Source organism: Hyperoodon ampullatus (genome assembly GCF_949752795.1).
Source record: "Hyperoodon ampullatus genome assembly, chromosome: 17".
Classification (NCBI taxonomy): Eukaryota; Metazoa; Chordata; class Mammalia; order Artiodactyla; family Ziphiidae; genus Hyperoodon; species Hyperoodon ampullatus.
In genome coordinates, this window is record NC_136930.1 from 59331380 (window position 1) to 59352495 (window position 21116).

A 21116-nucleotide genomic window follows, 5' to 3' on the forward strand; every position below is an offset into this window, starting at 1 on the left:
CAGGGCAGTCTGGGTTCCAGGAACCCTGAGGAAGCCACTATGCCTGGTCCTTTGGCCTTTCTATCTATCTCTCTGGGGCTCTCAAACTTCCCTTTCTTAATTCTCAAATTTTCTCAGGAGACTTAAGCCCACACTGTAGCTGCCTCCCATCTCACGATCTACCTACTAGAACTGTGAATCAAGCCTGATTTATTTGGCATCATCAGTTATTGCTTTCCTTTGCAGTTGTTTTTTTATTTTACACTTTTCCAATGCAGAACATCAGTGATCATTGGAAAGCCCAGGAAAGGGAAGAAGATGGCATCCTCAGTTCTCTGCTGGACTTGCCTCCCAGAACTTGCCGTATGATAAGAAAACTACTGAAGATTGCTCCCCCTGAACTAAAGACACCTAAATGCATGAGGTGCTAATTCAGACTGTACAGATGTGATTCATTATTTTTGCTCATCAAGGCTGTTACAATAGTAGAGGGTGTTGATCTGGTGTTCAGAAGCACCCACTAATTCCCAGACACTGAGCTGAGTACTCAACACCCATTATGCAGTTTGAATCTTCTAATAGCCCGGTCCTGAGTAGGAGATGTTATTATGCCCATTTAAGGGATGAAGAAAGAGAAGTTCAGAGAGACATAAGTGACTTGATGAAGTCAGACACCTAGAAAGCAGAGAGCTGGGATTTGTCCTCCTGACTTTGATGCCCATACTCTTACCATTATACCATGCTACCTCTCCCCTTTAAGCACATTATAAATTATTTAATGACAAGAAATTAACTTGCAAGTCTCAAGGTCCTGAATTGATGGAGTGGACCCTCTATGAAAGCATTTCTTTTTAAGTGCCGAAAACCTACACTACATGGATATGTCAGGGACACTTCTCCAGAAATGTGAATCTAATTTAATCAAAACCATACGTACCCAAAGAGCCAACAGATATTCATAAAGTGTTTAACACTCTAGAGAAGGGTATACTGCAACATAAAGCCCATCCAAGCAACATGCTTAAAACCGCATTTGCAAACTTCATTCTCTATTCGATCAGAGACAGGATGACTTTTTAATTCCAGGGCATCTGTTCTAGATTTGAACTGACGGAAAATTGTTCCCTCCTGACAGCCATTCAGCAGTCCATATTCATTCTCAGTAAATTGGTGCTCCCAGGAGGCAGTGTTGCCTGTGCACAAACTCTGGATGCCACTGGCCTCTGTGGAACCACATGGCAGAGCTGGGAAAAACCTGAGGAAAAGATCAACTTCCTTTAAAAACATCCCCTAAAGGGACCCCATGCTTAAGGCAAAACAGATGCGCCTGAGAAACAACATGAGGCTGAGAGAAGCTTGTGTCGTGCCACAAACTATCCCTTAATTCGTCCCCTTGCCCAGGTCTCCTCTTTCTCCAATCCTCGTCTTTGCTATGTCTTAACAGCCGTGTCCACGCACACATGTGCGCATGCGCACTCAGAGACCAGAAGTCAATCATAGACTCTCTCAAAGTAAAATCTCAGGATGATGGGGAATCTTCCAACTTTGCACGAGACTAGTTGTGTGGGACTCTACTGAGCACTTAATGTGCCTGGCCCTGGACCATGTGCTTTCTGTGGATGTGAGGATGAGGAAATGAAGGCTTATGGAAGTCATTATTTCCAGGATCACATCTAGCACACAGTGGTCCTAGGATACAAACCAGGTCAGTCTGACTCTAAAATCCAAGCTCTAAGTCCCCAAACTACACAATCGCTCATGTCATGGCACCTTTATAAGACTCCTCTGAGGGACTTCCCTGGTGGTGCAGGGGTTAAGAATCCACCTGCCAATTCAGGAGACACGGGTTCAAGCCCTGGTCCGGGAAGATCCCACATGCCACGGAGCAACTAAGCCCGTGCGCCACGACTACTGAGCCTGTGCTCTGGAGCCCACGAGCCACAACTACTGAGTCCACGTGCCACAACTACTGAAGCCCACGCACCACAACTACTGAAGCCCACGTGCCTAGAGCCCGTGCTCTGCAACAAGAGAAGCCACCGCAATGAGAAGCCGGCGCACTGCAACGAAGAGTAGCCCCTGTTCGCCACAGCTAGAGAAAGCACGCACGCAGCAACGAAGACCCAACGCAGCCAAAAATAAATAAATAAGTAAATAAATAAAATTTATATATTAAAAAAAAGACTCCTCCGAAAAACGAGCAAGTTGAATCAATTTGAGATTCCAGAGGGGGAGAAAAAGCCCATAAGGCATTGTGGAATGTTTTTATTTGTTTTGTTGACTTATTGTCATTGTTTGCCGGAATTTTTTAAAATTCTGAATTTGACTACCTTTTAGTCAAGACATCCACACTTCTGGGCCCATCTTCCCACTTGGTCTCTACTCTTTGCCTGCTGTCCACTTGTCCTCTAAAGGCATTTGAGTTTTCAACCCCTAAACACTCTATAAATATTTTTTTAGCTTGACTATTCTGTGATCTCTATGTGGATGACAGTTACACAGCCATGAGCGTAGGGTGGGTGTAAAGTAGAAACTAGTAAAGTCAGTGAGAGGCATTGACATTTACTGATGGCTGTGTGATAAGACACCAAGTTTGGACTTACATGAGGAATGGCAAACATTATCCATCTAAAGTGCCAATTCTGACCCGTTATTCGTAGATAAGCGGAATACTTCGTTGAGAAGAACTCTGAGGCTGCACCTTGACTGAGCAGAGGGCCCAGACTGATTCACAGACGCTTGTTAGCCACAGAATGCTTTCCCGGGACAAACGACTTTTAAAGACTCTATTAATAAAACAGATAAAAGTTGCTCAGGCTGAAGCAGAGATGGGGGAGCCTAGTGCTACCCTACTGGTTTCCTTTAATTTCTATAATTACTGACATGGTATCTTCATAGAGATCCTGTGACTCCTTAGAGAATAATTTAGAAATCACTGACAAAGATGCTCCCCAAGGTTCTTTTATGCTCTGACACACTTTGATTCCTTGAGACATCAAGAGCCTTTGTAGATGATCAGAAGCATCACAAAGGAAAATAGAGGCTTCTGCTTAAATTCTTTTAATCACCTTTCACACAGTGGCAAAATGACATTAGGTAAAGATAGGCTTCCATTTCTGTTGTTCCAGAGATATTCCAAGATGTCCTCTGTGTACAAGCCACCGTCATCTCTCACCTGGATGATTGCAACTGCCTCCTAGCTGACCTCTCTGCTTCACCCTCATCCTCTGTAGTCTGTTCTCCACAAACACAGAGAGTGAACTTCTGAGATGTTAGACCAACTTATTTCTCTGCTCAAAACCCTACAATGACTTCAAATTTTACTCAGAATAAATTTCCAAGTCCTCATCACAACCTGCAAGTTCCTACATGGACTCTCTGAGGACAGCTTCACCCATTATTTCCTCAATTACTATGCTCTAAAGCAATGGTTCTCAAAACGTAGATCCTGACACCCTTTTTGGGATCTGGAGGTCAAGATTTCTTTTATCCTAATACTAAGATGTTGTTTTCATGTCTATTTTCTCATGTCTATGTCCTCAGAGAACAAATATTTTGTTGATACGGTTTCAGATCCCAGTTTGCAACTACCCTGTGAAAGACTATCACTTGTTGAGTTTTGATGCAGTATCAAAGGAGAATAACCACAAATCTCTGAAAAGGCTATGATAATACCTTCCATTTTCCAACCACATATCTGTGTGAGGCCAGATTTTTTTCATATACTAAAACCAAAACAACACCCTACAACTTATTGGATGCAGAAGAAGCTATGAGAATTCAGCTGTCCTCTAGCAAGCCAGACACTGAAGAGATTTGCAAAAAATGCAGAACAATGCTACCGTTCTCATTAAAATTTTTTGTTTTGGAAAATATAGTTATTTTTTATAAAAATATTACTTATATTAACATGTGTTATGTTTATTTTTATAATTTTAAATGAATCAGTATGTATTTTTAAATTTCCTCAATTTTAACTTCTAATATGACAAATATAGCTAGAATCCATATAAGCAAAGTTCTTGGGAATCCTCAGTAATTTTTAGGAGCACAACAGGGTCCTGGACTAAAATGTTTGAGAACCACTGCTCTAAACCTATTGGCCTTCTTACTGTTCCTTCCCATGCCAAAAAGGGATCTATTCTAAGGAACTGGCACATGTGGTTATGGAGGCTGAGAAGTCCAAGATCTGGAGACCCAGGAAAGCTGATGGTGTACCTTCCATATACACACTACTGTACGTAAAATAGATAACTAATAAGAACGTACTGTATATAGCACAGGGAACTCTATCTAATACTCTGTAATGACCTATATGGGAGTGGAATCTAAAAAAGAGTGGATATATGTATATGTATAACTGATTCACTTTGATGTACAGCAGAAACTAACAAAACATTGTAAATCAACTATACTCCAATAAAAATTAATTTAAAAAATAAAAATAAGATTTACAGTAAAAAGAAAAAAAAAGAAAGAAATTCCTGACGGAATTGTGCATCACTGACATGATTTCTTTAAAAATTGTTTTAATATGTTACTTGCTATTTAATAAAGATTAATTTTTGATGTGAAAAGGAAAGTGTGTAAGTTTCTGCCTCAAACACATATTTTTGAAATTTTGCCTCCTTTGAAAATCTCCACCTGACCAAGCTGTCTTTTCCACTATCCCTGCCCACCTCTGCCTGCCTACTGCCCTCATCTTTGTCACAGGGCACCCTGGCTGCCATCCAACATAATATTTCCCACATTGTATTGAAATTACTTGTTTCTAGGACAGCCTGTCCCTTGAGATGAAAATTTCCTTGCAGAGAAGGGACTATTCTATCTCATTTACCTTCATATCTTCATACCTCCAGCCCTTAACCTCACTACTTAGCATATAGTAATGATTATATTAAACTTGGTGTTGTAAATACATACCCACCATTTTTTTTTTATCACCACCTCATGATGAAGGGTTTAAATTACTCTTGCCTTTCCTTTGGAACATATCAGTCAAATATGGAAGTGGAAACTACAATACTAAAGTAATTAATTATAGCACAATCACTGTTTAGCTGACTCAATTAGAATAAAATTCTCAAAAATGGAATTGCTGAAAGGTTTTTAAAGCAAAATCATCCCCAAATAGCAGGCCAGTGCCTTTACTTTTAAATACATCTTAACAAATATCAAATCATAGGAATATACTTTGACAGACAAGGCTTAATTTATCATTGTAAAATTCATATTGTATCAAAGGATTTTTTTTAATTTGGTTCATTTTTGCATGAAAATGGTTTGAGGTCAGTAATTTCCGGAAGTTTCTCTCCTTGAGGTGAAAAGCAAGGTCTGGTGCAAACACAGAGCCTAAGCAACCAATTATTCCAATTGGCTGTGTTTCAGCATCAAAAAATAAGTTTGCCTTCTGGGACATAAGTAGATATTAAATCAAATATAAATGTTTCCAGTTTGCAAAGAGAAAAACATGCAACTTAAAGCATTGCAAGCAGGTGCCATTTGCAAGTATTGTAGGAGAATATTTTCATTTCCTCAAATCCCTAACATCCATGATCCTCCCTCCCACTCCTCAACTCTCTTTGCATGCATACTTGTGAAATTTCCAATTCCAAGTCTTCTCTAACAAAAGCCTCCCACCCTGAATACTAACCTTCTTCCTCTCCTACTTTATGATCCCACCTATTGACAAAGCCTTCTCTAGCTCTTCCTTGTAATTGTCTTTGCCATCTGACAGGCATGTTTCTCTTATCACCCCTCCCCTTTTAATAATAGCTTTATTGAAATATATTCATATACTTCACCCATATAAAGAGTATGATTCAATAGTTTTTAGTATATTCAGAATTGTGCAACCATCATCACCATCAGTTCTGAATATTTTCATCACTACAAAGGAAACCCTGCACGCATTAACAGTGACTCATCTCCCCCACTTCCCAACCCAGCCCTAGGCAACCACTAATCAACTTTCTTTATATATATAGATTTGCCTATTCTGGACATTTAATTTAAATGGCCTCTTTCATTTTGCATGATGTTTTCAATGTTCACAATCCTTTTCATTTCTGGAATCTTGGTAGTAATATCTCCTCTTTATATCTTATTTTAGTAATCTGAGTTTTTTCCCCCTTGGTCAATCTAGCTAAAGACTTGTTAAATTTGTTGATGTTTTCAAAGAACCAACTTTTACTTTTGTTGATTTTCTCTATTGTTTTTCTGTTTTCCACTTCATTTATTGATGCTCCAGTCTTTACTATTTCCTTCCTTATGCTTGATTTGGGTTTAGAAGGTGAGATTATTGTTATGAGATCTTTCTTCTTGTTTATGTAGACATTTACAGATATAAATTTTCCCCTAAGCAATGTTTAGCTGTATCCCATAAGTTTTGGTATGTGAGCCTCCATTTTCATTCATCTCACAGTATTTTCTGAATTTTGGTTATTTAGGAGTTTGTTAATTTCCACCTATTTGTGATTTTTCCAAATTTCTTTGTGCTTATTGATTTCTAATTTTACTTCACTGTGTTCAGAAAACATTGTATGAATTCCATCCCTACAAATTTACTGTGACTGTTTCATAGTTGAACATATGGTCTATCCTGGAAAATGTTCCATGTGCACTTGAGAAGAATATGTATTCTGCTTTTGTTGAGTGGAGTATTCCAAGGATGGCCTTTCCTTTCCTTTAATTGTTTTCTCTATATTTTTATGAGTTATTTTCTTATTGGTTGCTCTAGGGTTTACCATATACATCTTAACTTATCAAAACCTAGGTTAGATTTATATTAACTTAATTTCAATGAGATATAGAAACATTACCCTTACACATATCTATTTCCTATTCCCCTTTTTTGTGCTATTGTTGTTATACAGATTACATCTATATATATTACAAAACCAACAATATATTGTTAAAAATGTGGCATAATATAATCTTATGTCTATTAAAGAAATTGAGAAATGAAAGAAAATATTATTTATAGAGTTTGATATAGTAACATTTTTATATACCACTTCTGGTTCTCTTCATTTTTCTCCTGTGGATTCAAATTATGATCTGGTGTCATTTCCTTACTTCAATACAGCTTTATTCTCACCTACTTTCATTGTGCTGTTATGTTAGGTGTATTACATTTCTACATGTTTTAGGTCCAACAATTGCTTTTTAAATCAGTTAAGAGTAGAAGGAGGGGAACTATGCATTTATATTGTCTTTTATAATTGCACAATTACTTTTACCAGTGTTGTTTTTTCATGAGGGTTTATATTACCACCTGCAGTCACTTGCTTTCAGTCTTAAGAACTCCCTTTATTATTTCTAGTAAGGTGGGTCTGCTAGCAACAAAATCTCTCAGCTTTTATCGAGAACTGTCTTTATTTGCCTTCATTTGTGAAATATAGCTTTGGTGAATGTAAGATTACTGGTCGATAGTTTTTCTCTTCAACACTCCAAATATGTCATTCCACTGCCTTCTTGCCTCCATTGTTTCTGAGAAGTCAGACATTAGTCTTAGTGGGATTCCTTTATATGTGATGAATCCTTTTTCTCCTGCTGCTTTCAGAATTTTCTCTTTGCCTTTGAATTTCAACATTTTTACTGTGATGTGTCTTTTTATGGATCTCTTTGTGTTTTTCCTGCTTACAATTTATTGAATTTCTGAGATATGTAGATTGACTTTCATCACATTTGGAGTGTTGTTTCTAGCCATTATTTCTTGTGATGTTATTTTCCCTTCTCTCCTCTTCTTCCGGTACTCCCATTATGTGCATGTTTATGCATGATGGTGTTGCACATTTCTCTGAGGCTCTGTTCACTTTTCTTCATCCTTTTTGTTTTCTGTCCTTTGGATTGCAAAATCTCTATCAATCTAACTTCCACTTCACTGATTCTTTCAAACTTGTTGGCCCCTCTAGTGAATGTTTCATTTCAGTTATACTTTCAACTCCAGAGTTTCCATTTGCTTCATTTTTATAATTTCTTTCTCTTTATTGATATTCTTTGATGAGATATTGTCATCATACCTTCCTTTATTCCTTAAGTATAGTTTCTTTAGTTCTTTGAATACATTTATAATGGCTGCTTAGAAGGCTTTGTCTATTAACTTTGAGACCTAGCCCCCTCACAGTTTATATTGGCTGCTTTTCTTCTATGTATGGGTCATACTTTCCTGTTTCTTTCCATGTCTTGTCTTTTTTTTTTTTTTTAAATGGGACATTTTGGATAACATATAGCAACAATTCTGGATACTGATTTTTCTCCTCTCCTTCTGGGGCTTCTTGTGTGTGCATGTGCGTGCACTTGTTTATTTGTTTAGTGGCTTGGCTATACTGTTTTAATGAAATCTAATTCTCCTTTCCCACCCCCCATAATGTGAAGCCTTGGCATGAACACAGTCATCCTGGGATGACAATGGTTTTAGCAGGGCTCTCTTTGACCTTCTTTTCCTCTGATCTCTCTGTTTAGTTGTCTGTCTCTTTTGTACCACACTTGGCTGTTAGGCTCCACTAATTACATGAGATTGTCCTATTCTTTTTGACAATGCCCTGGGACATAAACTGCTCCTCAGTTTTATCTAATTAAATTCAGGCATGGGTAGTTTGAAGCGAGTCTTTGAGGCTTTTTTTCTCAGATCAGGAAGGCTCTTAGAAGCTGTCTCTTTTCCTGATTCTAACAAACTAGCTGGCCTATGGTTTAACTTGATGTTCTCAGAGCTACCAGCCTCTCTTAATTTCTTACCACCAAGCCTCCATTGTTTTAGAGAATGCCTTTAGGCTTGAACTTCCCCTCACTCTGTTTCAAATAAAGTCAACTCTTTTCAGGGACAGGTTCAGAGCTCTTTGTTCTTATTGGCTGGGCAAACTCTCTGAACCACTGTTCCAGGTGCTGGACAGTGACTGTGGCCTGCTTCTCTTGGAGTGACCCCTCTGCTTTATGAGCAGAGATCTGGGGAGGGGTAGTAGCCACTGGCTTCTCAGCTTGCCTCTTCTGGCATGGAATCTTCATCCTATGAGTTAGCTGGGGTGGCAATAATTGGTGCTGCATTATTCTCCTACTGCCATGTTTAGGGTAAGCTTCCACCCTTTACTCTGTGGGGGAGGGAGTGGGGAGGAAATGTTGGCGGACAGAGGTAGCCAAATTTGTGGATGCACTCACCAGGAACTTAGCCTCTGTGACGTGAAGTTGGATGGGATTAGAAATGTTGTTGGCCTGTTCTTCCTGGTAAAATACTGCATCCCTTGAATGGGAACTGAGGGAATGGGAATTCTGTCTTTTTGGCCACACCTGCCTAGACTAGAGTTTTCTTCAAGCTCAGCTAGTGGGGAGAGAGAGTGAGGGAGAGGATTATGATTCAAGTGCCACTGATTCTCACTAGTCTTACATATTTGATAGATTTTGCCGAATAAATATTTCTCCATTTGTTGTATGCTCCTAGGACAATTTCCAGAGACTTAAAAAAAATACATTTATTTATTTACTTTTGGCTGCACTGGATCTTCATTGCTGTGCACGAGCTTTCTCTAGTTGTGGCGAGCTGGGGCTATTCTTTGTTGCGGTGTGCAGGCTTCTCATTACGGTGGCTTCTCTTGTTGCGGAGCATGGGCTCTAGGAGCAGGGGCTTCAGTAGTTGTGGCTCGCAGGGTCTAGAGCGTAGGCTCAGTAGTTGTGGCGCACGGGCTTAGGTGCTCCGCGGCATGTGGGATCTTCCCGGACCAGGGCTCGAACCCGTGTCCCCTGCATCGGCAGGTGGATTCTTAACCACTGTGCCACCAGGGAAGTCCCTCCAGAGACTTTAAATAGTTGTGTTTTTTTTTTATCATTTTCACCAGCTATCGTTGTTTCGCTAAAGAATGGGTCTGTAGATCTCTTCATACCTTTCCAGAAGTTTTAGCCCCCCCCTTTTTTTTTTTTTTTTGCAGTACGTGGGCCTCCCACCGCCGTGGCCCCTCCCGTCATGGAGCACAGGCCCCGGATGCGCAGGCCCAGCGACCATGGCCCACGGGCCCAGCCGCTCCGCGGCATGCGGGATCCTCCTGGACCGGGGCACGAACCCGTGTCCCCTGCATCGGCAGGCGGACTCCCAACCACTGTGCCACCAGGGAAGCCCCTAGCCCCTTTTTAAAAATAGAATTCTGTAAGCTAACATTATAATTGCCAGTTTTTGTTGTCATTGATGTTGACTGTTTCATTTTTAAGTTGTAATGATAATTGCTAGTAAGGTAGATGCTATTTTATTTTATTTTATTTTTTTTTTTGGTGGTACGCGGGCCTCTCACTGTTGTGGCCTCTCCCGTTGTGGAGCACAGGTTCTGGACGCGCAGGCTCAGCAGCCATGGCTCACGGGCCTAGCCGCTCCGCGGCATGTGGGATCTTCCCGGACCGGGGCACGAACCCGCGTCCCCTGCATCGGCAAGTGGACTCTCAACCACTGCGCCACCAGGGAAGCCCGGTAGATGCTATTTTTTCCTGATCAAGTTGACTTGACTCCTCTCAAATAAACTTATATGCAAATCTGAAAAGAGAAATGGGGAGAGGGAACCAAGTGGGAATGACATTTTATAATTTGTCAAGTTAAGAGTACACTTTGTTTTTCTTTGTAGTGTTAAAAGGCAAATACCAAGACTTAAAGTGAATTTATATTTTAAAAAAGAAAGCACGCATGTAGGAACTGGCTACCAAGCTAAGACTCCCAAGTTTTTATTCTGATCCTATTATATTTGAATGTGGGTAAGTCACCATGAATCCACACTTAAATTTCTGCATCTACTACAGGAGAATCTTGTTTTCAACATGGCTTAATGAATTGGAGCCACTTTTGGCAGGGCACATACAGATTAATAAAAATAATTAATAGTTGTAAAAGCTAACATCTGTTGAGTGCATATACCAGGGCTTTACAAAAATTGTTTTAATTGTATTATTTCAATTAATTCTAACAACATTACTATGAGGCAATTTGGATTATTATTATCCCTTTCTTATAGATAAAGCAACTAAGGCACAGAGAGATTAAGTGATTTACCTAAGGCCACACAGCTCATCGGTCAGTGGTGGAGGCTGGATTTGAACCCAGGCAGACTAGTTTCTAGAACTTTCACTGAACTTTTGTACTATACTGATACCAAAAATGTATACAGTGACCTCCTAAGCGTGGTACTTGAGAATTTTCTTAAAGAGAATTATTCATTCACTCATTCAACAAACTTACTGAGCATCTACTATAGTCATGAAACTAGATTGTTCAGTTAAGCATGGAAACAAAATACTGACCTTGTAGGATAAAAGCTGACTCCTCTCTGAATGGAAAATAACTTCATCAAAATCTAAACCTGAGGATTATGTTGTTAAGCGTTAACAAGGAGCTGTGGTTTGGGGAAAGGTCTTAACACTTTAATGAGAGTGTACTACAAGCTGGGCACCATGCTAAGCTAAAATGCTTTATATAAGTAATTTCATTTCATTCCTCCCCAAACCATAAGGTAAGTGGTTAAGAGCTCAGGCTCTAAATTCAGCCTTGTGGGGTCTGAAGTCCAGTTCCATCAATGACTAGCTATGTAAAGCAGACAAATTATTCAACATATCTGGGCCTCAGTTTCCTCTGAGATAAGAATGGTACTTCCTGTAGCAGTTAGGAATGTATTCAACTTCAAGCAAAGGACCATATGAACATCATGGCTTACACAAATAATGGTTTATTCTTCTACATAATTGACAATCTGGAATATGGCGAGTGCAGATGTTGGATTAGCTTTTCAACAATGTCAGGGGGCTGGTATCTGTGACTCTTTCAGCCTTTTCTGCAGGAGCACATGACAGCTGCTGCAGTTCTAGACATCACGTCAATGTTTAAGGCAGAAAGAGAGCAGAAGAGGGTATGAGCCATAAGGGTCCTCTTTTTATCAGGAAAGCTGTGACAGAACCCCAGCAGATGGCCAGGACTCTGTCATATATGGCCCCTCGAGCTGAAGTGAAGCTTGAAAGGAAAATTAAGTAGGAGACACATTTTCACGCACACAAAATTAAGGTTCTGTAAGCAAGAGGTGAGAACGAATACGACTGCGTGAGCACCTAACCAGTGTTTTACATCACAAAGGCAAGATTCAAAGGCAGCCTTGTGGACTCCAAAGCCTAAGCAGTAACAATGTAAAGAGTCATTAGGACAACTGGGTAGAGGTCTTTAACCGGTTCCACTGCTTCTGAATTACTTTTTGTACTCTACTTAATATTCACATTTTTTTCCCCTTATAGACACGCTAAGGCATGCCTCAGCTGAAGCCCCTGCAGGAATAATTGGAAAAAGAAGTGAAGAAGTAGCCAGCTCTTGTGTTAAGTCTTCTGAAACACCAGGCAATCACCTAAGATGCAGCAGAAGGACATCTGTTTTAACAACAACAACAAAAACCCCTCTGTGTTTAATAGAAAAACTGTCATGAAGCTCGATTGCTTGATTAAGCATGGAAACCAAATACTGACCTTTTAGGATAATAGTTGGCTCCTCCTGGAATGGAAAACAACTGCATGAGAATCAAAACCTGATGTGTGAAGTGTCCCCTCAAAGCAAGATATTCAAAAGATGTTAGAAGTTTTCGCCAGGAAAATAGACATCTCCATTTTTCAGTTAAAAAAAACCTTACCATTACTAATTAAAACCACAATATTTAGAGAATGATGCCTCCCTACCGCATGAAAGGACTTGGTCCCATATTTGCAAGGTGTAAGGGACATGTGAGGTCTGGTGACCTCATATATAACTCTATGTGTATAATGACTATGTACAGAGGTGTCTGGAGAGCAGATTTTTAATCAATGCCAGGACAAGCCTGTATTACATTAATAGAAAATGTAGAACACATGGTTCCAACTCTGTTTGTTCAACCATAAAATGAGCAGAGTATTACTGGCTTTACTTCCTCAGATAGGGTGAAAGAGCAGAAGATAAATTCCATGGAGACATAAGCTAAGTCTGCATGGCACTGACAGCAGTGGTTACTACACTTGGGGAATTCAAGGATTATCAACTTTGACCTTACCAAGTAGGAACATTAAAACGACAATCATAACAATCTACCAGCCAACCAACAAAGCACCTACCGCTGTCATCATTTCAGAATAGGACTTTTTAACACAAACAACTAGGATGGACATACTTATCCTCCAAGTAAAAGGAATGAGTTTTATTAAAATTTCACTCCCTCATCCTATTTTTTTTACTTGATATGCACAGATTAACAGTGAAGAGTCATAGGATCTGTCCTGGCATTGTTCTCTCAGTCCTGGATAGACTTCCTGGACACTGAATTTCAAGGGTAAGAAGGCTCTCTGGTATAGGATTACAGGCAGGGCCCAAGAGTTTTAGAAAGTATGCAATTAAAAATCTTCACCAGGAAGTTTTAGAGCATATCTGTAATTGGAGAAGAGAACTTGGCAAGGCTTCCCCTACTCCCTTCATGGCCTGCCTTAAAGTACTGAAGGTCCCCAACTTTCAATGGTTCTCTCTATGATTTTTTGACTTTATTATGGTGCACAAGTCATATGTGGTCAGTAGAAATCGTACTTCGATTTTTGAATTTTGACCTTTTCTTGGGCTAGTGATATGCAGTATGATACTCTTGTGGTACTGGGCAGCAGTAGGGAGCCCCAGCTCAGCCATGTGACCACAAGGGTAAAGAACCCATACATTTACAACCATTCTGGACCCAAACATTCTGTTTTTCACTTTCAGTTCAGCATTTAATAAAGTATATGAGCTATTCAATACTTTATTATAAAATAGGCTTGTGTTACGATGATTTTGCCCAACTGTAGGCTAATATAAGTGTTCTGAGCATGTTTAAGGTAGGCTGGGCTATGATGTTTAGTAGGTTAAATTCATTTTCTACCTACAATATTTTCAACTTAATGATGGGTTTATTGGGACATAGCCCATAATAAATCGAGGAAGGTCTATCTATATCTCTATAGTTGAAGCTTAGACTCCAGGTTCAAGTTCCTATTACTGCTACTTATGTATTGATTTTAACTCTACGACTAGAACCTAGCCACCTTGAAGGCAGGGGCTTTATATTCTCCACGGAATCTCTCACTCAGCAGGCATTCAATGATACCTACTGACTTGGTGTGGGTTTTATGACTGTGGAGTCTGTAAAAGTTCTAAAAACGAATCATAGCAGCTGATGAGCATCACTGGGAACTGGTCTTGGGAAAAAGATGAGTCTCTCCAAAAAGACAAGAAAAAATAGTTTACAGTCATTTGAAAACTTTCATGTTCACATATCTAACTACAAAATGTCTTAGGCATATGCAGATAGTCTGAAGTGGAAATATAAGTCCTTTTTAGAAAGTTCAAATAAAACCGATCAAGGCTGCCTATATTTAAAAATGGAAATAAGGACTCTACAACCTAGATTTCTTACCCAATGTGTAAATTTCCCTCTGCATTTACTGTAGAGTGGTAACAGAATAATCACAGGATTTTGGAAACTTTGAGCCAATCTTATCCAGTCTTCTCATTTTTCAACAAAACTGGCCCCAGTGAGGTTGGGTGATATATTTGAGGGCACAACACTAGATATTCCAGTTGGGACATAGAATTCAGGTTTCCTGTCTTCCAGAACCATGATCTCTCCACAATATTATTCACCCTCTGGCTGATGAAATCACCTTCTGCTTTCATAGTCAATTCAATACATTCTGAGCCCATGTGAAGTTCCAACAGTGACTTGCAGTGATACTAGATGGTTAAGGGAGAATAAGCATCATAAACAGGATAGTGACATGACCTCCACCCTCAGTAACTCATAATCAAATGGGAAGGACATCACATAGCCAAGGAACATGTTTTGGGGGTAAAAGTTTATCTTGAGAAATTAAAAATTTTTTTCAACCTTTTTAACCCATCCCATTTCCTGAGTCCTTTTCTCTCTCTCTACTATATGCATAATAACTAACATGTGCATGTTACATAGAACATCTGATATAGGCAAGTAGCTGAAAAAACAAAGCCCTCTAGAGCCTACTCCTCAATGTTTGAAAGTAAGAAAATGAAATAATATATTTTATGCAATTCTCCTTTGTACCAAACTCTGCACATCAGCCTATACACTGGCATACAAACTTGCAGCTATCATGCCAATCAAAATAAGAAAGTCACTTAAGTGAATGCCCATCAGTGTTACTCTAATCAATGTTCCAAACAAACGCCATCACAGTAAAGTATTGAAGGACACACTAGTACCTAATAAACTATGCAAGCACGATATGAGTTATACACACGATGAGAAAGGTGGGAGTGGAAAGACTAGTTCTGAGAGGTGTGATCTTTGAGGATAGGACTGTCTATCTTATTGACAATATGATCACAGTGGAGTGGGCATTCAAAAATACTCATATGCACGAGTGAAAGGGAGGAAGGAAGGACGGATGGAAGGGAGGGAGAGAGGAAGGTTGGTTGATTAGAATATGAAAAACCTATGGGTCAGAGGAGGTATTTTAGTGGAGTCTCAATACAAGGTACAACTTCCTTAGTCAGGAAAGCATTGTATAGGAAAGGGGAAAGTATCCCAGGCAGAGATGTCTCTTGCTCATTTACAGCCATGCAGGCTGTACACTGCACTACCCTCAAGAGGGCTGTTCACATGGACCCCAGCAACCCTAAGGAGGAGAAAGAACGGAAAGCTTACTGCTGAGTGCTGTTTGTCACCTACGTAGATGTACAGTTCATCAGTTACAGTTACTCTGGTTGACTAAATTCTTCTTCAGGAAGACAATTGGGGTAGAGGCAGTGGAAGAAATAGGAGACAGTTTTAGAAATGACAGATCTGGGTTAAAATCTTCATGCTTCTTATTGAGCTGTGTAAACTCAGGGCAAGTTCATTGAGGGCAAACTGTGTCTATCTTGTTCATGAATTTATCTCAGTGCCTAGTATGTAGAATGTACTTAACAAATATTGGATGATAAATTTTAATCATATATTATGCATTTAATAATGGTTTCCTCATCCATTGTAAAATGAGAATACTGCCGCTCATGTCACATGTTACAATGAGTATGAAACAAGAAGATGCACATAAAGTATGTAGCACAGTGTCAGGCTCATGGTAGATGCTTAATGAGTAAGAGCTATTGTTAGAAATTATAAGGCTTTGTTTTGTTTTGTTTTTTATGAATGGAAATTTTTATTCAATTTTAACTAGAGATTTTTCGTAATATTCTCTCCCTTAAGCTGAGAGACAGTAATGAGAGTCTGGAGAAAATACTGATAGCCAGACAGTCCGCAACCCGAGCAGTACCCACTCCAGGAGAGGCATTTGAAGATAGGTAAGAAAGTTCTGACTGCTGCAATGATTGGGCCTGTTATCGGGCTGGGACCAGAGTGTTAAATGTCCAGTAACACGTGGGACAGTCCTTCACAAAATACCCCAGCTGCCTAATCGTGCTCCCATTGAGAAGCACAGTGTATTCTCAAGAGGTAATGAAATCTACTAGTTTCTTGTCACCTTTCACTTTAAAACACTACACAGACAACTGTTTGAAAAGTATTGGCAAAGCTCAACTACTGAGCCCGCATGCTGCAACTACTGAAGCCGCACACCTAGAGCCCGTGCGCCACAACAAGAGAAGCCATTGCAATGAGAAGCCCGTGCACCGCAACGAAGAGTAGCCCCCACTCGTCGCAACTAGAGAAAGCCTGTGGGCAGCAACGAAGACCCAACACAGCCAAAAAAAAAAAAAGTATTGGCAAAGGAATTACATTAATCCCAATTTTATTGTCTCATACACATTAAAAAAACAAATATCAGGCCCTATCAATTATGAAATAAATTCAATAAAAATGTCATTATTTTTTTATGATTGCGTGGAGGAATTTCTAGTGAAATGGTAAATAAACAGAAATGTGACACTAAGTTTAATACAAAGAAAGAAACAAGACTCAGACATAGAGAACAAATTAGTCGTTATCAGCAGATAGAGGGAAGAGGGGAGAGGCAACATAGAGGTAGGGAATTAAGAGGTACAAACTATTATGTATAAAAGTTACAAGGATTTATTGTACAACACAGGGAAAATAGCCAATATTGTATAATAACTATAAATGGAGTATAACCTTTAAAAATTGTGAATCACTATATTGTACACCTGTAACATATAATATTGTACATTAACTATACTTCAATTAAAAAGTTAAAAAAAAATTATCCACCAAAAAAAAAAAAGAGTGGCGCTAAAAGAAGAAAATGTGTTTGCAAGAAATGTTAAGAAGAAAGGATTTTTATCTTGCCAAAGAAGCAACCACAATTTTTCTTGAAAGAATCAAAGAAAGCAACTTTGAAGAACTCTTATTTTTATCCTTTTATTTATTGTCTCCTTCTGGCCCTGTATCCCACATAGTAAACATCTGTGTCCTGTTAAGATTTCAGTTCCCCTGCTGAGCAAATCCTGCTGGTCTCAAGCCCTAAGGTTTGCTTATTCTTTTGCAAAGCGGAGGCCAGAGGACCAATGATTTAAAAAGCGAGGCACTGAAGAAGAAGGATAAACAGGTCAAAAGTGTAAGGTCAAAGATCTACAGTAGGGACCTTACAAGTAGGGTGCCTATGTACTACAAGGAGCATGCAAGAGATCTAAGAAGACTGTTTAGAACATCTGCTTATATGGATCTATCTACATACAAATGACATTGAGATTCTCACTTGAATCCTATGTCAGACAATATGTGAGGTACTTCACAACAGCAAGGGGTTGGGGACAGTGGTATCCTCACTCATTCCTGTATTTTGACATATTGCAGTTTATATGTGCCCAGTTAAATGGACTTATGGGTTATATCCTCTAGGTTTAACTAAACCAACACAACAAAGTAGACAACTGTCTTTCAAAGATTCCTACCAAAAAAAACCCCACACTGGATTGAAGACAATACCAATCATATAAGCACAGACAAACAACTGAAAAAGAGCTACGCCCATGCTTGTTTCATAGCATGAGCTCTTCCAAGGCCACGTTGCAAGATAAAAACATGGTGACCGATCGTGTAAGTCAGTGCTGTCCAATACAACTTACTGCGATGATGGAAATGCTCTCGACGGGTGCTGTCCAACATGGAAGTCACTAACATATGGTTATTGAACAGATGAAATGCAGCTAGTGCAACTGAGGAACTACGTTTTTATTTTTCAAATATAATTTAAATTTAAATAGCCACATGTGGCTAGTGGCTACTACATGGACAGTGCTAGTGTAAGAGATAACAACTCTTAGGTTTGAGTCCAAATGCTTTCCCTTACAAGGTGTGATCTTTGGCTTAACGTTTCTACGCCTCAATTTCTTTATCATAATCATAACGCCTATCTCATATGGTTGTTGTTAAGATTAAATTAGTTAATGCATAAAAAGTACTTAGACTAGTGCATAGTACATAGAAAGTTTTTTATTATCTCCTAGTCAAATCAGAGAAGAAAAATATAAATTATTAATTTGAAAGATGGAGGGACAAATACTTGTTACTAATGAAACTTGAACAAAGTTTATACTGGGCTTTGAGATATTAAGTAGTTAGTACAAGGCTATCACAAATTGCAGGACATATACAAAAAATTTATTTCATCTTTATCTGATGCTTTCTTGTATACTTTTAATAATGAATATGGTAGATATTAATATAGCTATAAAAACTATATAATTACTTTAAATGTGAATGATATGAATACACTATTGAAAAGACAAAGCTTGTCAGCATGGATTAAAAAAAAAAAACACCACCACCCAGACTGGACTGTTATGCATTACTACATACTTATAAACAAATGTATGTACATCTGATATATGCACTTAATTTCTTTTTAAACTAATGGAGTGAATAACAAAAATATTTGGAGATCACTGGGCTAAACCAGAGGAAATACATTTATTTTAGCAAAAAAATAAATAAATGTGGCATGTATAGGCATTCAATTATTGTGCTTAAGTGACATAGATAATTATTAAGTTAAAAATTTTTTAAATAAGAATGAAATAATGCCATTTGCAGCAACATGGATGGACCTAGAGATTATCATACTAAGTGAAGTGAGCCAGACAAAGACAACTATCATATTGTTATGTGGAATGTAAAAAAACAAAAAGACACAAATGAACTTATTTCCAGAAAGAGACTCACAGACACAGAAAACAAACTTATGGTTACCAAAGAGGAAAGGGGGGTGGGAAATAAATTAGAAGGCTGGGATTACCATATACACACTACTGTGTATAAAACAGGTAACCACCAAGGACCTACTATAGGGCACAGGGACCTATACTCAATATTTTGTAAAACCTGTAAGGGAAAAGAATCTGAAAAAATATATACTTATATATATGTATAACTGAATTGCTGTGCTGTGTACACCTGAAATTTATACAATATTGTAAATCAACTATACTTCAATAAAAAAATTTTTAATAAAATAAAATAAAAAATATAGACCACCGTTTGCCAAGAAACTTTAAAAGTCACAAGACTCCACCAGTGTGATAAACAGAGAAGGATCTCAATAATTAGGTTTTGTTTTATTAACCAGTAAGGATATTTTTAAGTAAAGCCTGATTATTCAACAACAATAAATTTTCTAGAATAGTTGGTTGAGAAATCCCTATTTTGGTAATAAAATAGTCCAGTATAAATACCAGGGTAACACTGAAAATCATACCTATGGAATAGAATTTTCCAAAATTCTAACAGGAAAAAGGTCCACAGTCCAGTAAGTTTGGGAAAATGTTGTGTTAAACATGTTTCTTTACTACAAGAATTCTTGGAACTGAGACTCAGAATCAGAAAGTCCTCATTTTCTTACAGCATCTTAACTGGAAACTTTAAAATTCTTTTTTTTTTTTAAAAGCTCCTCAGCCTTTTCTTCTCTTCTTTAGAAGAAATTATTTTTTTAAATATTTCTCCTCATAAGTTTCACAATATTCAACCTTCGGGTCTTTATCCTTTGACCTCTCTTCAAATATTCCTCCGTTAAGTACATACATTTTCTTCTAAAATCATGAGGTGAGGAAAATGAATTTTTATATCTCTTCATGAAGTAAATAATTAAGGTTACAGAAATGATCAAAATACACTCATAGCTTAGAAGGATTACAACTGCATTAGTAAATTTTCCCTCTTAGCAAGTATTCCTATCTATCCTTCACCCGGTTACCCCTATTGTTAGCATCCTACATTACCACCGAACATTGGTCAAAGCTAAGAAATCATCATTGGTACATTAACAAAACTCCAGAATGTATTTAGATTTCACTAGCTTTTTCACTAATGTCCTTTTTCTGTTGCAGGATCCAATCCAGGAAAACCCATTATATTCTTGTCATACCTCCTTCGTCTTCTCTGATCTGACAGTCTCTCACATAATTGTTTTTCACAACTCCAACCATTTTGAGGAATAATAATCACGTATTTTGTAGTGTGTCCCTCAGTTTGGGTTTGTCTGATTTTTTTTCCCCTCACGATTAGACTGGGTAGACTAGGATTGTGGGCTTTTATACCCACAGAGAAGTGTATCTACAGAGGTACCCTTCTCATCACATCAGAACACAAATGTGGACATGACTTATCATTGGTGATGTTTACCATGATCACTCGGTTAAGGCAGTGTCCTACCACCTTTCTTTGCTGTAAAGCTGCTATTGTCCCCTTTCCATACTCTATTCTTTAGAAGTGAGTCAGTAAGTCCAGTCCAGTCCTCAAGACCTGGGGCTTGGGCTGGAGCACATTTGACATGAAGAGTTGCATTTACTTACAGTAAGTTGGAAACAGAAGAAATGAGTCAGGAGAAGAGGATGGGAAAACTAAGAAGCTTTCCAGCTATTTATCAGACAAGGATTTCAATAATTTTGATCAAAATGTCTTTTTAAGGAGTTTACAAGGCTTGTGTAGTAAAGTAGCTTTTCCATTCTCTCCTTAAGAATCATCCAAAAGAAATAAGAACATGAAACAAAAATTGTAAACTTCGACTTCTAAGAAATTAGAAACGCAAACCCACAACACATGAGGAAGGGCTATCAAATGCAGAGTGAAGGTGTTGAGGAAAGATGCCCATCCCTGCAGCTCTCAGGCAAACTTAGCAAGAAAAAGAAGTCACACAAAAGAAGAAATCGG